Below are 14,663 nucleotides of genomic sequence, written 5' to 3'. Positions count from 1 at the left end.
ATGCGAAAATTGGCCAAAAAATGAATTTTTCTTAAAGTGATGAGGATCGTTAGCATTTTTAGCAAGCTGCTTAAAACAGTCGGTCTTTTATCTGTACGCCTTGATTTGGCCAAACTGCGATCGTAAAACGGGCCAGGAAAATGGTATTTTTGACTAAAATCTGAATTTCGTATTTTTGACAAAATCTGAATCCCATTTTTACGCCTTAAAAAATTAGTTTTTTGGATGCTATATTATAAATAAAGATCCGAATGAGGAATGCCAAACCTCGTTGGACTCGTAGTTTAATTTCCAATCCATTGGCATTCAAACCTGGAAATTTTTAATTTTTGCCATTATTTGCAAAAATGGATGATGTAACCCCTTACAAAAAATGCGAAAATTGGCCAAAAAATGAATTTTCCTTAAAGTGATGAGGATCGTTAGCATTTTTAGCAAGCTGCTTAAAACAGTCGGTCTTTTATCTGTACGCCTTGATTTGGCCAAACTGCGATCGTAAAACGGGCCAGGAAAATGGTATTTTTGACTAAAATCGGAATTTCGTATTTTTGACAAAATCTGAATCCCATTTGTACGCCTTAAAAAATTAGTTTTTTGGATGCTATATTATAAATAAAGACCCAAATGAGGAATGCCATACCTCGTTGGACTCGTAGTTTAATTTCCAACCCATTGGCATTCAAACCTGGTAATGCCATTTTTCGCAAAAATGGATGATGTAAGCCCTTACAAAAAATGCGAAAATTGGCCAAAAATGAATTTTCCTTAAAGTGATGAGGATCGTTAGCAATTTTAGCAAGCTGCTTATAACAGTCGGTCTTTTATCTGTACGCCTTGATTTGGCCAAACTGCGATCGTAAAACGGGCCAGGAAAATGGTATTTTTGACTAAAATCGGAATTTCGTATTTTTGACAAAATCTGAATCCCATTTGTACGCCTTAAAAAATTAGTTTTTTGGATGCTATATTATAAATAAAGACCCAAATGAGGAATGCCATACCTCGTTGGACTCGTAGTTTAATTTCCAACCCATTGGCATTCAAACCTGGTAATGCCATTTTTCGCAAAAATGGATGATGTAAGCCCTTACAAAAAATGCGAAAATTGGCCAAAAATGAATTTTCCTTAAAGTGATGAGGATCGTTAGCAATTTTAGCAAGCTGCTTATAACAGTCGGTCTTTTATCTGTACGCCTTGATTTGGCCAAACTGCGATCGTAAAACGGGCCAGGAAAATGGTATTTTTGACTAAAATCGGAATTTCGTATTTTTGACAAAATCTGAATCCCATTTGTACGCCTTAAAAAATTAGTTTTTTGGATGCTATATTATAAATAAAGACCCAAATGAGGAATGCCATACCTCGTTGGACTCGTAGTTTAATTTCCAACCCATTGGCATTCAAACCTGGTAATGCCATTTTTCGCAAAAATGGATGATGTAAGCCCTTACAAAAAATGCGAAAATTGGCCAAAAATGAATTTTCCTTAAAGTGATGAGGATCGTTAGCAATTTTAGCAAGCTGCTTATAACAGTCGGTCTTTTATCTGTACGCCTTTATTTGGCCAAACTCAGATTTTGGTCAATACTTTTACTTTGGCGGTTTTTCAGCCATAGTTTTGCCAATTCAAACCGTACAATTGAAGATTAAATCACGAGCTAACGATGTATTACATTTCTTATTCTGGACATAATTGATTTTATTATTTAATAAAGAGTGTAAAAGTATCCATCTACTTAAGTATATATCATAAAATACACAATTTTTAGTTATTTTTCAAAATAGTGATTGCTTGTACTATTTTAAAAATATGCTTTCCATGTTTCTGTTTGAATTTTAATTTGGTGGATACGTTTTTATTGCGAGTGTGGTACTTTTGCTTGGGCAGTGGGCAATGAAACCCCCGCCCCCTCCAGACCCGTTGGACCCACTCCCCCGCAGGACACACACATGGGCACATTATGTAGCCGTGCACATGCATGTGTGAGTGAGTGTCCTGGCGCTGGATATCGTGCTCTAGAGACCAAATGGAAACTTAAGCCTTTCTTTTGTGCCAGCTAAGGACTCTCATACTGTCCATGAACCTTTGTGGCGTCATAAAGAGAGAGAGAGAGGGGTGGTGGAGGGGCTGAGGGGTGAAGTGGGAGAGCGGATGGTCGAGGTCCTTTCAATGCATCCTTTTTGGTGTGTGCGAATTTCGTGTGGTGGAAAGTAGCGTTGTGTGTTGTGTGTTGTGTGTGTGTGTGTATGGAGTGCAAGTGCACATTGTCTTTGCATGTGGGTGTGTGTCAGACTGCGAGTGTGTGGGTGTGCGAGTGTGTGGACACACGGCAGGACACCAGGCACGCTCGCTCGCGCACTCGCTGGTTCGTTAATAAGAGCCCCAAAGCGCAGCTCCGGCGGCATCCCCCGATGTCCTCAGGGGGGAGCTCCCGACCCCCGACATCCTGCTCGACCCCTCGATCCCTCACCCCCCTGGGGATGCACAGCCGCACCCCCCTCGACTGGCGCTGGCTAACTTGCGCCACTGCCCACACACACGCACACATCTGCACGAGGAAAAAGGTTGCAGGACTTTGTAGTTAACTACTTTTTTTGGCGATATTCGTAGGTGTTTTAAAACTATATGTCACTATTAATAAAGCTGTTATTATCTTAAATATAACAATTAATATTCCATATTCCGTTAAAAAACACATGTACATAGTATGTAAATTGTTTTGATAATGACAGTTGGTTCAAAAATTATAGAGCTATACTTCTAAATTTGGAATATTCCTTCTAAATGAAAACATTTAGGTATTCCCTAAATTTTCCTTAGATATATCTATAATTTTTGGATGGAATTCGAATATGTAACAATATAGATAATACATCTGTTGACTTATTTTGTTTTGTATTTTTAACCAATTGCTTAATAAGGAATTTGGTTTAATTTTATAAAGCCCATTTTCTCGACCGCATGTTAAACTCAAAGAAGGCTTTAAGCTGAAAATGTCATATCTCTTTCCTAGGCGGTTTAATAATACCTTAATTTTTCTTAAGTGTAGAAAAAACCAAGAGCTCCAGAGTGAGTGTAAAAAAAGAGAAATAATGAATAAAAGAATCATTAAGCCGGGCGTGTGTGTGTGTAAAAGGAAGGTGCGGGAAGGGGGCGGTGGGGTCAGGAAACCCCCCTGGAAAACCTGGCCAGTGGAGAGTGCAACTTTTCCGACCGCCCAGACCCTCCGCCCGCTTTATTCTCCTCTTGCATGGCTGACATTCAATGACTTCTCTAACTTTTCACTGGGTTGTTTGCATTCTTTTCCCAGCCACCCCCCCCCCCCCACTCCCCCGCCCTTTTTGAAACCCCCTTTTTAGCCAACCACACCCACGCCCCGCCGCCACTGTCTCCCCCGCTGTTTTTGTTGTTCCTGGGACTCTTTCAAACAAAAACGCGAATGCGAATGCAATCCCGAGTTGGCTTTACCTTTGTTGTCCGCCCATTTTCCCGCTTCTCTTATTTGGAAAATCCATTTGTCCACCTGGCCCACACACACACACACACTCGCACTCAAACACACACAGCTGTGCAAACACCTGGACCAAACTTTGTTGCACAATTACAGAGCTGAAAAAGCCGAGATAGATGGGGCAGGCAAATTAAAAAGAATATATATATAGTGTACATGGCTATGGTAAATAAAATGGAAAATAAAATAAAATGGTCGCTGTGGAAATGGTGGAAAAAAAACTAAACCTTTTTTTTGGGTTGTTCTAGGTTGTTTAATTAAACTCTAATTGCGTGATTAGTGAGAATTTAGATGGTGCGTGCCTATGACAATTGCCCAGGGGTATATAAACACCCCCACTCACCCCTTTTGGGAACTCGGTACTCGAGCACATGCTGAAATTTTTATGACAACAAAAGAGTTGCGATGCACTGTGATACAAAGTGTTTGGGGAAACTGTATTTGATTTATCTTACTAATTGTACTAATTATTAAAAGTAATATTATTAAATTTATAATTAATTAATTTAAAAATATAAAATTGAAAGTTGATCAGTTTTAATTAGTTATTCAACTTTAAAATTGGGTTAAAAATTGAAATTGTAAGTTTATAATTAGGACCTTAAACAGTTGACCTTATAGTAACTAATTTATATGATGTATTTCTTTATATTACCATTTATTTTAATCTGTATTTTAAAATATGTGTTAAATGTACAATAGGAAGAATAAATCTTAGAATCTTAATTTTCGCATCCACATTTTCCCCCTGTGTACCATTTGCATGGCTTCACGTTTTTTGCTCTCACCTGAGATGAAAATCAAGCCAAACACGGGCACTAATTAAATTCCACACTCGACTTAACCCCCTGATGTTTCTTGTTGTGATAATGAGATGATGCTGTGCGTACGAGTATATCTCTCTAAATTGCATGGCCAGAGGTCAACAAGTCGTCGCTGCGAAATCCCCCGAAAATGATGTCGAAAAATAACTAGTTTTCCAGCTCATTTCGAGAGTGATCTGTGGCCCAGCTTCCGAGATCAGTGGGGTTAATTGGTCTGATCTCTGACCCAGCAGCTTCCCCTTTTTTTGTTGGCTCAATGAGATGAGGATGCTTTAGAAAAAACCAGAAAATAGCTACATAATTTTGCCACTTTCCCTATGAAAAGCCCAAAGTACATTCAAATGAGTCGGGCCACAGCAACCCCTGGAGCAGGATGAAGGACCAAAGGACTAAAAGGACCAAAAGGACCAAAGGACCTACATGGACCGGTTCTTTGCTGCTTCTGCTGCCTCTGCGGTTGGATGCCTTTTTGTGCTAATGTCGCACTATTTATTAGCCTTAGGATTAATAAATTTTATTTGGTCACCGTCTTAATGAAATCAGCAGGGCCAAAAAGGGGGGATTTTTGCGGATTTCGGATTTCGGAAGCCATTTCAATCTGCTTTTTTGGGCTGCCCAGGGGGCATATACCCCATATGCCCCATGTGTCTCCTGTTTGTTTGTATTCCTCACGCAATCGCACTGCCCTGAGATATTGTATCTTCACACACACACGCACACTCCTATAAACACACACTCGCACACACATTAAGGCAAACCACACACCCACACACAGTGGCAGAAGCAGGATGTCCTTTAAAAGGGGTCTTTTTGGAGGTTTTAAGGGAAGGAGACTTCGAATGACTTAAGGTTTATTGGAAAATACAAATTTTATAATGCTCTTTCTTGAAGATATTATTTCTAGGTATTTGTCTTTAAATGTTAATATATCTATTGTAATTTTAGATTAATATACTTAAATGTTTCCGAAATATAATCTCATTTATTAGTTTATTAAAACTATGTTTTAATTTCGAACATTGTTATTTGCAAGGGGCTTTTAGTTCCCATTCATTTCAGTTTTATATATTAAATAGTTTTGATATTATATACCTTGTTTTTTCTTAGCTTGGTAGTAATTTAGTATATATTGATGCTTTAATTGTATCTTAATTTCCATTTTTCGCACAACTCCGCCCCCTTTGCGTGCGCCCCTGACCCTTAACCCCCACCCCCACATAGGGAAAGAGCTCAGAAGTTGCCAATTTGCCTTTTTGAATTTACGCATAGCTAAAAGTATCCTTTCGGTAACCACAAATATTTACCCAGCTCAAGGCTCAGGTCCTGCGGTTGCCTCAACGCCAACCAGACGCGAATGCGGATGTGGACGCGGATGCGGATGTGGATGTGGAGATGTCCTGTTCCTTGGCCTCCGGGCAACTTGCAACTTGCCCGCCGGCTGCCTCCTGGTAATTTTCAAAATCTGTCGGACCATCATTTTCAATTTCTCCCCCAGCGAAGAGACCAGGAACTTATTTTTCCATCACCAAGTTTTTGGACCAATGCTCATATTTACACATCCTTGCCCGACTGTATGTGTGTGTGTGTGTGTGGAAGGGACTTTTGAAATGAGATTAAAAACGGCAAATTCCTGACTGAGAGCTGCCGGCTCCTGGCTAAGAGTAATGAATGCGGTTTCTGCCCAAGTCAAATTTTAGAAAGTGTTTTATTTGACTAGGTCTGCGATGCGCCCCTCGGCACAAACACACGCTCACCAACACTCAGCCAGACGAGCCACACACTCTCAAACCAAAACCCTTACACATATGCACTCACACTTGGCCAGACGGAAATTGGAAAATTCGGTTGGGGCTTAAAAAAAAAAATGCTACCAGGCAAATATATAGTTGCGGCGAAAGTGAGACTCTTTAATTAGCGACTTTAAGTTTGAGAATATGTCTATTTGCGTACCATATTTAAACAAAATTAATTAACTAGGTTCAGCATTTTCAACGCACTTTACAAATGTAGTTTCTATAAGGGGTAATAATATAATATATATTTTCATCAAGATATATAGTTGTTTTAACGGGGTAATAACATAATATATATTTTCTATAATATATAAAGTGGTTTTAACGGAGCAAAAATGGTCAATTCCTGTATAATGTTTCCTTTTGATATCAACAATTTTTCAGAAATTATTTGTGTAGGTATAATACAAAAAACAATCTCAGTGGGCTTTGTTTTTTTAAATGAAAGATTAATAAAATACGTTAAATCTTTTAAGATCAACATTATTTCTTCAAAATTGTTGTATCAGAAGTAAATGAGAAAAGGAAAAGTTAGAAAACATAGTCTCATTTAGGTTTCATATTTTCAAGAAAGGTAAAATTAATTTATATTCATTTTTGGGAACTTTAAAACTTCAAAATAATTCCCAATCATAAATTTTTTTTTTCATATTGAGATCTACAGCGATCTATAAGTCATTAATTATCCTTAAGCCATGTGGATTAACTCTATATTAATTAAGCTTACCGACCCATAGCTAATGTAAATTAAGCAAAAGAAATAAGTAAAATAATCGATAGGCTTAAAAAAAACAGATTCAATTAAATAACCATTATATAGTTTAAACCATTATATTTTTTGTAGATCGCTTGTTCGAAGGATGTAAGCAAAAGAATTTCTTTAAAATCATAATGTTAAGCATTCATTCATTTTATCGTTTTCCAAAATATAGTTTTATATCTTTGAAATCTAAGCTGCCCCGTTGGCGATCAAAGTTCATGAACCTCTGTCGGGGCGATATCGAAATGTTTATCGGGATGCGGCGGCCTATAATCGAAAACATTGAAACATTTTGTAGGCATTTATGCAGCTCATAATGATTTACGACGCGATTTCGAGGCTCCGGCAACGAGCACGTACATGCCACAAGCTGCTTCCCGGATTTCGTGTTTTTTGCCTCTATATATATGTGGAAATACATATTTTTTTTTTGGGCAAGGTCGCGAGTGGTAACCTTTAATCTCTGCGTGCGTGCCTCCCAGTTTTTTGTTGGTGGCCGAGCCCAAAGAGTTCCTGTTCCCGATCGCGAGTCCTTTTCTATGCCGATTTGTAGCCAGGCAGCTGAAGACGTGAAATGTTTTCGAAACAATCGAAAGTCCGCCATGACAGCAGACTACCCACTACCCACTACCCCGTTTTTGGGAAAGGGAAACTTGGGAGGGGGGTTTTTTTTTGAGGAAAACAAGTTTCCATCGGGGGTTGCAAAAGCATCGAATGTCCTGCCTTTCGAATGCAAAGCCAGAAGCTCAGCAAATTACCAAAGGCCAACATGCCGGATGACCAGCGGCCAACCCATCAACCCCCCCCCGGAACCCCCTTTGGAAAGCCCCTGGCATACGGACTTATAGAGCCACTGGGACTACCAGAACAAGGACACCACACCACCCCACGCCCAGCGCTTCCTTGGCCCGTTGTGTGTAAATATTTTGAGGCACGCGTGTGTTCCTTGCTCTCATTATAAAGTTCGGCAATTCAACCCCGGCAACAACTGCGATTCCAAATGCAAACTACATCGCTTTCCTGATGCGTAGCATTTAATAATTTACAAATACCCAAATGCGACTTGAGATTGGGCTATGAGGTGCGTTGCTATGTTTTAGCTTTTATACGGAATCTTAATGCCCTTGTCCTATTGTTTTGGCAATCTAATTGTTGGGGTATTAAGACTGCATATGGTAAACGGTAATGCAAACAAATAAAAGAATAATACTAAGAAAGGTATTATGCTTTTAAAAGCCTTTGTATTTTAAATCACATCAGTTACCTTAGTAATGTTCAAGACCATGTTCTCTAACGTCCTTCTTCAATGTGAGATTAGCTTTGGTCGATTGCTGTCTTCTTGTTACTCAGTCAGAAGTTTGCAACGCAGAGAAGAAAATCTTTCTGACTTTTCCTTGAAAGAAGATCAAGGTATTCTCGTATTCTATTCTACTTTGATGTATAGCATTGTTTCTAAATTCAAGAATTACCAACAAAGTTTTATAAATATGTTTCACTTTTATTTTAAAAATCATACATCGATTTTTTACTTTAAACGTCAAAAATAAGGCTATGAAGAATAAAAAATCTATAATTACGCTTAACTGCAAAGGGTACAAAATCTGCCTAGTTGGTTAAAAAAATAAATACAACTTACAGTATACTTCTTAAAATAAAAATTACAAAAAATCCTATTTACGGTCCCTGAATTTTATAATATGAATGGGAAATCATTAGAAACATGGTTCTGTATTATTTTAAAATTCGCATAACATGTTTAATTTTTTAAGATAAAAGAGGACTTTTTGAGATAGCACAGAAAAATCTAAAAAAAATGTCAACAACATTTATAATACTCATATAACATAAGTCTTTATTATTTTTAAGATATCATAGAGAGAAAATTAGATAATGCTTTATAAAGCTATCTAGTTTTCCTCTTTTTTAAATAAAATATATTCATTTTTCCAAAAATTCAATCCATGACAATATTGTATAGTTCTTAACTTTTAATGCATATATGTATATGAAAAGGTTTTCTTTTGTAATAATTAAATACATTAAAAAAACATTTCAAGAAGGGGTTATTGGTTTTCATTTAATAAAAATGACTTAATTTATTAAGCTAACTAAGTTCGATTTCTATTATGTTACATTTTAGCCAGAAAACCAAACGGTTTTACAAGAAGAGGCATTTATTGGCTGAAACTATGAGTTTGAATTCCATTCATTCTTTGATGATTTTCAGTATAAACTTGTTTTAATAAAACATATGTAAGCTTAATAACTAATAAACAACTAAATGGCATTAAGCGAAAGTAGTCTAATATGTTTAAGAGTGAGGAATCTATTCCGGGATTACCCAGCCAAGTGGGCAAGTCTATTAATTGATTATATAATCGGAACAATTGCCTCGTAAGCCCCCAAATGAGATGCGTACATCGGCGGGCGGCGTGGCTAAGTCGCTTTCTAATTATTGGTAATCCCGAGGCCAACGGACATCTTGGAACCCATTCAACTAGCATGTGTAGTGGGTGGAAGCGAGAGGCAAGAGGCGGTAGAGTGAGGCGGAGCATAATGGCGGCAGCGGGTGGATTTCTGGATTTACGGCTCGATGGTCCGCTGTCCGTATGTCCGTGTGTCCGTATATCCCCTCTGTCCGTATATCCCTTTTGTCCGTGAGCTCGAGAGTCCTGTGTGTCCGTGTGTCCGTTTGTCCACGAAGGATGGCCATAGCCGGTGGTGTTTACTTGCCGGCAGCATTCACATTAACCCTTTTCCAGCTCACGAGCACACATACTATGGTCTGTGGAGAAGTCGCTGCCTTTGTGTGGGTCACCCACTCAGTGCGCCTGCCTGTCCGCCATCTAAAGGACTCGCCATGACAGGACGGCGGGGTGCGGGGTTTCAAAGTCCCGGCAAGGACCCATACTCATTAAAAGATTCTGACCATTTGAAAGCGAATTTAACCTTTTGTTTTCCCAGGCATCCTTTGGCTCTATACGCACACATATATACATATGTATGCATGTCCTGCGCATCCTTTCATGTGTGCGTGGCTTTTTTGCCTTCTAATTGTCACTTGATGTGGCATGTGCGTGTGTGTGCCGCCTGTATGTGTGTGCAGTGGGTGTAAATTAATTTGAGACTACTTGAAAAATATTTAAATAACGCATGTGTGTGTGTGTGTGAAGGGGGGTGGGGGGAGTTGATCCTGGGAGGGAAAAAGTATTCCAAACAAATCACAAACAGATATTTCGGCATTCATTGTTTTAGGTCTAGACAACATTTGCCATTTCCTCTCTATCCCAGGACAACCCATCAACCCATTTCATCTGAACCACCCATCTTACATCACTTTGATGCCCCGGGAAGTCCCTCTTCAAGGATATTTAAATACCATGGGTTTTTCCAGGGATTTTGAGTCTCCAAACTTCTTTCACTCGATGCCACATTCTTGGTCCCTGTAACGTAGGCTATGGAATTTTTGTAATCAAAAAAACCGAATGCAAGCTAAAGATTAAGTTACAGGAAAACCGAGAAGATCAATTTATGGAAAGAAAAATAAATTAACTTTACTACATGTACTTGTATTATAATAACAAAAGAATATAAATAAGTCAATCTAATAAAATGATTAAAATAAAATCTTATAATAACAATCGAATAAAGACAATCAATATCTTTGTAACTTATTCTTAGATCCCATTTCATTGTATATTACAAAAAATCTAAATGTAAACTGAATACATTCCTGTAAAATTTCTACATATCATTATAAAGAAACAATTACTTAACCCTTTGATGCAATCTACAAAGAGAAAGTTGTAACCATTTAATATGTAAATTTGAGAATGTAATTCAGCACCTTTTGTTAAGTTAGCAATGAAAAACTTGCTGAAACTTAATCCGATTATGTAAATAGCCCAACAAGTTCGCGCTTTCCTGTCTATATTTCAGATCTATAAGTTACATTATTCCGACCGATTTGCTTTCTCGTTCTCACCTCTAGGGCTATATAGTGATCTCCCTTGCTCACCCGGCTGCGAGTCCTTGAGTTTATAAAACTAGGGGATGATCTGCGCTAAAGATCGCTAGCAACCCCTAAATTTTAGGGAAGTACCAGTGATTGGTCGCTCGAAATTCTGATCAGATCGGGGAGTTGACTTCCGCGTGACCTCTAGTTCTGGGATAGGGAACAATATTCGGGACGTGACTGTTGAAAAGGAATCGTGCGGGAATTCGAAATTCTAGGTTCCATCATCAGTTGTTGATAGTCCCTCGAATGAATAGGCAGCTGCATCGGCAGCAACAAGGTTTACCACATTAAGACGATTGAAGGATCATTTTAATAAATAATAACTGGTTTCAAAACATCACTTCCCTGAGCGTCTGATGTAAGTGGAAAAAAGTATATGAAAATTATTAACATAAAAGGGTCGTATTTAAAGAAAATTGTTGGATTAACTTACATATGTAATACAGCTATTGCATTTAAATACTTTAACATTTTTTAGGAGCAATTAAATATTGTATTTTCCAATTTCATGTAAAAATTGTTTATTCCCTTAAAGAATAAATACATAAATTTAAAAATCAGATTTCTTTATGTGTGTGTATAATTATGTATTAAAAAACCCGGCAGTATTCTCCTTTTTTATTTAATTAAACTTTATTGGATATGTTCTCCATAAAAAAAAACAACTTTAAAATAACTAAACAAATTTATACCGTACTTTATTCTTGGTTAATTTCTAAATCTTTAAATGAAGTAATAAAATCGCACATTAAACAAATTTAATACCAGTGTTTACCAGTCACCAGTTTATACTAGTATTTAAATTTCTATACTTATAAAAGAAGTAACAAACTAGTACTTTAAACCATTTTTTAATAATTTGAAGTTTGTCTTGTTTACCAGTCCACGATATTATTTGATAATTAATAATAATTATAAATATAAATTAGAAAGTTATCCTGAAATGGCCAAAGTCTTAAGGTTACTTTTACAAGATGCAACCCCTACGTAACCCTTATTTTCTTAGCCCATCAACGCCTTAATCAATTTGAACTCTGCGCCGCTGCTAATCAAGATGACCAGTGGCAGAGATCTCGACCCGGGATGATGGCCAAGGGCCAAGATGACCGGCGAGCAGCAACCCCTTGGTGAAAAGGCGATGAAACGGGTTCCTCAAAGGGTCCTTGAGGGTTCTTAGAGGTCCTTGAGATGGCCGTTTTTGGCACCCCGACACACTTCGCCAGCTGGCCAGTGGTCAAAAGACCAAGGCCAAGTGGCAGAACCCCAATTAGGCTTTTCATTAGTGCCGGGGAAAATGCAAATGATTGATCGCATTTCCCGCGGAAAAACCAAAGACAACTGACAGCGAAATCAGCGCTGAAATTAATCATGTTTGTCCGTCAAAAAATGGTAAACTTTCGCAGACACTGCGACCTTGTCGGGGTGCTAAAGGACTCGCCAGGACTCTAAAAAATGAATGGATGGAGGTGGTTTTGCAGAGGTGGTCTTGGTGTCGGGTTTCCAGTGCCTGTCAGTGTTGTTATTGCTTTTTTATAAGCCATAAAAATGCATAAAAATTGCACATTCGCCGGCTGCCCATTTGCCAGATGGGCCACTTGACGTCCGCGAATTCCCGACGGGAGTTCGGGCCCCGAACTTTTCTGGGCCATAACTCTACGAGTAATTGACAGATCGCAATTAGAAATCGATGCAAAGAGCCCAATGGCCAGAGCCACAAAAAAGTATCGAGTTACATTTCGAAGAAAATCGAAAGAAATTTGCACCTTTTTTTTTGTTAGGGGTTGAGGGATTTTCCCCTTTTTGGCCAAGTGGACTCAACTGGAAAACAGTTGATTTGGCTTATGGATTCTGGTAAAAGCTGGGACAGTTTAAGGATGTCAAAGAATGGTCCCGTCGGGATTTGCAAAGTGTTGCTTGATGCTTGGACACTGACTCCTCAAATATTCAATTTTATTCTTGGGTAATCGATATGAGAGCTTTGAAAGTTCTAGAATATTTCTCAGTTATTTTTTAAGTATATTTTTTTTAAGTATAGTAAATTTTAAACTTTGGATCAAACCATAAAACAATTTTCTTTTAAAATACCATAACTTATTATTTAATTCTTTCATTGACATAAACGCATATAAACATTCCACTACAATCGAACTTTGAATTAACATTTATTAATTTAACTTAAGCTTTATAAAATTATAATTTATTGAAAAATAATTATATCTGACTTAAGTTTACTTAGTCAAATATTTTTTTAATGTCTACTAAATATAAACAACTTCTTGACAATAGATACAAATTGTCCGTCCTAATTTTATATTTTATATAAAATCGTTGAATAGTTTAGATAAGATATGCCATTCCTTAAGGTTTTTATAATTATACAAACCTTTATTTCAAGTAATACCTTTTAAAATTTTGTATTTCATTTTTGTTCTAACGAAAAATTAGATAATTTAACAAATCTAAACAAATCAAGATAATTTTTCGAAAACTTTTTCAAAAATAAAAGGCGTACCCCACACTTTATAATATCAATTCTCTTTCGCTACATATGCTTGTTAGCCAAAAGAAATGCGTATATCGAATTTCAGTTAATCACAAAATGAGCCCAATATCCCGGCTACCCCGTTAGGACATTCAATGGCCTGGAATCCCAATCCCCCCGACATATGCGGGAATAGACCCAAAATTGGAAATGGACTTGGGGCAGGGACTATTCAAATAAGTGAATGATAGATGGGGGGGAGTGGGATATATGTATATGGGGCGGGGGGACATCAAAAGGCGTAGTAGAAGGGGGTCGAAAAATGCTTGTTGCCGCAAAAAGCCTTAACAGTGGCCATAAAATACCCCATGTTCCAAACGCAAAACCCCAACCACCAGAAGTGACAGAGCAACCCTCTCTATATATGTAGTGGGTAGTATGTAAGGGTCTATCCCTCGTCCAAACGTTCGAAGTGACCGGCCGAATCGTAAAAATGTAAGACGAAAACGAGCTCAAGAATAAAAACACATTAGATACAAGCAAATATCCTTTCCGCAGTCGCATGTCCTTTGCACACACACACATGCAAACACAAGCGCCGCACACATACAAATTTATCTCCATTTGACCCTCTTCAAAGTGCTTTTTATAGTCATTTAGTGTTTTGGCCCTCCCGTCAAGTACTTTTATTATACACGTATAAATCCAATTCGGCATTCGGCGGGGCATACATATATGTAGGGTCCAAGGATCCCAGGATCCCCGGCATGTGTGTGTGTGTGTGTGGGGTGTGCGGCTGTTTTTGGGTGAGTGTGTGAAAAGGTAGGACGAAACGAAACGAGAGTCCGACTAATGAAACGGAACCGAGAGTCGGGAAAGGACCAAGGCCCAAGGACCAGGGACTAGAAACCGGGGACCATGGAACCATGGGACGCTCCTTGGACCGCGGCGCCCAAAAGGACCACAAAACACATGCATATACAATGCCAACGGCAACAACAAGAACAGCAACAATTTGGTTGTCAAAACTACACCCGAAAAAGGCAACCCACACGTATACACTGAGAGAAAATACCAAGGTTTCTTAGATTTTAATGGGACTTATTTACTACAACTTAATTACATCTTACTTTTAAGGACATTAAGTATAATAAAATTATTTGTTGGTTTATTGAAATTGTAATAATTACATGGATTAAAACATTTAAAATAGATTTTTTAAATAATTATTTTATTATTATACTTATTATACTATTATTAACTAGGCTATTAA

This window comes from Drosophila subpulchrella, chromosome X (genome assembly GCF_014743375.2).
Source record: "Drosophila subpulchrella strain 33 F10 #4 breed RU33 chromosome X, RU_Dsub_v1.1 Primary Assembly, whole genome shotgun sequence".
NCBI classification, from domain to species: domain Eukaryota; kingdom Metazoa; phylum Arthropoda; class Insecta; order Diptera; family Drosophilidae; genus Drosophila; species Drosophila subpulchrella.
Note: the sequence above shows the minus strand (reverse complement) of the source record.